This window comes from Salvelinus sp. IW2-2015, linkage group LG8 (assembly GCF_002910315.2).
Source record: "Salvelinus sp. IW2-2015 linkage group LG8, ASM291031v2, whole genome shotgun sequence".
Lineage (NCBI taxonomy): Eukaryota > Metazoa > Chordata > Actinopteri > Salmoniformes > Salmonidae > Salvelinus > Salvelinus sp. IW2-2015.
The window spans coordinates 10,808,371-10,811,730 of NC_036848.1; the positions used below are offsets into that span (position 1 = coordinate 10,808,371).

Genomic DNA, 3,360 nt, shown 5'->3' on the forward strand with positions numbered 1-3,360 from the left:
CGGAGTGCAGCATTACAATAAAGAAAGCAAAGCCGCAGACCAGACCTGTCACCGAGATTCCTTTGTGCCCCATCCTGGGTTCAAAAACGTCGATACACCCTGAATCCAAAATAATATAATGTAGATAAATAGTATTCCACAAAAGCAGGAAGTTTGATGAAAATGACATCCACAAAATCTGCAATTTGACCGTGTCCAATAATTTCAAATGCGGAATGAAAACCGAACACCCGAGCCTTGTAACAACAGCAGTGGGTGGAGAACTGGATCTATCCAAACACAGCTGGTGAACAGCGACACTGTGAGTAATCTTTAAAAAGTACACATAATAACAGTAATTATTCTGAATATATATTTCAGGAAAAGCCGTCATAAGAAAGTCAATAAGTGGTCTGCATGATTGATTACTGAACAATTGAATATAAAATCCCCCTTAGCTTATGAAAATAACCAAATAGAACCAGGAAACGATMAAAAGCCACACAGGAACAGAAAGGATATATAAACCGATCCCACGCTATTTTTCACGAGATATAGATTGTGTGGAAGAAATACGTTGCAAATATCAGATTTATAGTGCTGTTTTTTTTGTCAACACACATTCATCAGCGCAATACGCAAAAACAGAGAGCATGGCAATGGGTGGAAATGATGATAGTCAAACAACGATGAATTGTAAACCCTTCTGGTTTATAATAGGACTTCAGTACCATGGACAGCGGCACAGCAAGGCCGCTGCATTTCAGACGTTCTAACGCCAAACGCCACTTCTCTCGTCACTCTGTTTAGATACGCTAGCTCTCCACATACAGCATTTCTCTTTTGTAACCCCTGTCCAAATAGGCCTTCATGCCAACAGGCCACATTTGAACTTAAAGACGTGCCAACATTTTTTCAATATAACTCCTGCTTGCCTATATGCTTGATCAACTGGATACATTTAGTCCCTGGTCAGGATTAACTACATAAAACACAATAAGTAGTTGWACATAAAAACAGAACAAATAATTAATCAAATGAAAACCATCGACAATCTTTGAATCAGCTAAAATCATATGGACAAAATAGACGGAGTGCAGCATTACAATAAAGAAAGCAAAGCCGCAGACCAGACCTGTCACCGAGATTCCTTTGTGCCCCATCCTGGGTTCAAAAACGTCGATACACCCTGAATCCAAAATATTAGAATGTAGATAAATACTTTTCCACAAAAATAAATATTTTTTCAACACTCCATTCAGTCAGAGCAATGCCCTGAAAAGTATGTAAATAAGTTGGGGTAGGAAGGTGATTATGCCAAAAATACACTGAATAAAAATATAAACGCAACATGAAACAATTTCAACGATTTTGCTGAGTTACAGTTCATATAAGGAAATCAGTCAAATGAAATACATTCATTAGGGCCTATTCTATGGATTTCAGATGACTGGGCAGGGGTGCAGCCTTGGGTCGGCCTCGGAGGGCATAGGCCAACCCACTTGGCAGCCAAGTCCACCCACTGGGGAGCCAGCCCCAGCCAATCAGAATGAGTGTTTTTCCCTACAAAATGGATTTCTCACAGACAGAAATATGCCTTAGCGCACCCCCCCCCCCCAATTTGCTCGCTCGCTAACAGTGATGTAAACACATTTGTGCAGAACATTTGAGAGAAATAAGATTTTTGTGCGTATGGAACATTTCTGTAATCTTTTATTTCAGCTCATGAAACATGGGACCAGCACTTTACATGTTGTGTTTATATTTTTGTTCAGTGTAGTTTGGAGTTTTTCATAAAACTGAGTTTACATTTTGAGCACCATGGACGCTAACGCTGCGAAATCCCTCTGCACTTCAGAGATACAGAGCCTATAGAAGGTCTACACCCCCTGTGGATTTCTTCACATTGTTTTATGTTACAAAGTTGGATTAAAATTGATTTAATTATATACATACACATATATTAAAAAATGTCAACGATCTACACAAAATACTCTGTAATGTCAAAGTTGGAGAAAAATTATATATTTTTTAAAGGTTAACGATAAATAAACCACTAATATACCTTGATTAGATAAGTATTCATCCCCATCGGTCAATACATGTTAAAAACACCTTGTCACTGATTACAGCTGTGACTCTTCTTGGGTAAGTCTCATAAGAGCTTTGTACACCTGTATTGTGAAATATTTGACAATTATTATTTTCAAAATTACTCAAGATCAGTCTAGGTGTTGGGGATCATGGCTAGACAGGAATTTTCAAGTATTGCTATAAAGTCAAAACTGTAACTTGGCCACTCCTGAACATTCGCTGTGTTCTTGATAAATAAGCAACTCCAGGGTAGATTTGGCTTTGTGTTGTAGGTTATTGTCCTGCTGGAACGTGGATTCCTTTCCCAGTGTCTGGTGTAAAGCACACTGAAGCAGATTTTCTTCTAGGATTTTTTTCTTTGCAGTGTTTCTTTTGCCGTTTTATTTTAATGCCTTATTACATATGTATGTTTTGGAACATTCTGTATATTTGTATTCTTCTTTTCCCTCTGTCATTAAGGTCATTATTGTGGAGTCACTTCAATGTTGTTGATTCATCCTCACTTTTCTTCCATCACAGCCATTGAACTCTGAAGATGTTAAAATCACCAATGGCCCTAAGCACTGTCCTTCCTGTCCTGCAGCTCAGTTCAGAAGGACGACTGCATATTTGATGTGTCTGGGTGATTTAATACATCATCCACATTTTTAACGTTTCACTTTAAGTTGAATCTGTGCTTGAAATTCAATACTTGACTGAGGMACCTTACAGATGRMGTATGTATGGGGGACAMAGGAAAGGGTAGTCATTCAAAAAGCATGTCAACCCCTATTATTTCAGTCCATATAACGTATTATGTGATTTGTTAAGCCACATTTTGCTTCTGAAATAATTTAGGCTTGCCTAAACAAAGGGGGTTATTACATTATCTATTCATGTCGACATCATGGAGTTTTTTGTCCAGATCAATCTATTTATGACTTTATGCAAATCCAATCAGTTTTCCACGTTGATTCAACGTCAGCACAATTATTTTTTTAGGGTTGAAATTATGTGGAAAAAACATTGATCAACCAGTTTTTGCCCAGTGGGATAGCGTTAAAAATTAAATCCAGCCTTTAAGTTATCGTAAAGCCCTACCTCTGGGGACCCCTCAGAATCGTCAAGTTCTTCAGCAAAGTCAAGTMGAGTTTTTCTCAGAGTCTGGTCCGCGAGCAGAGTGTTGTCGTTGTAAGATGTGAGGAACTTGAAGTCACTTGTGCGCGAGCCCGTCGTCAGGTATGCGTCATAATTGTAGTAAGTGCTTGCGAGAGTCAGCGCCATCCCCTCGCGTAGTTGGGAGGGTGT

The 3,360-nt window shown here is 38.8% G+C and overlaps 1 pseudogene; it reads right to left on the bottom strand.

Annotated features, from left to right (window-relative positions):
• LOC111967127 (protocadherin gamma-A10-like) overlaps nt 1-3,360 on the bottom strand; it is a 9,693-nt pseudogene that overhangs the window by 4,059 nt on the left and 2,274 nt on the right.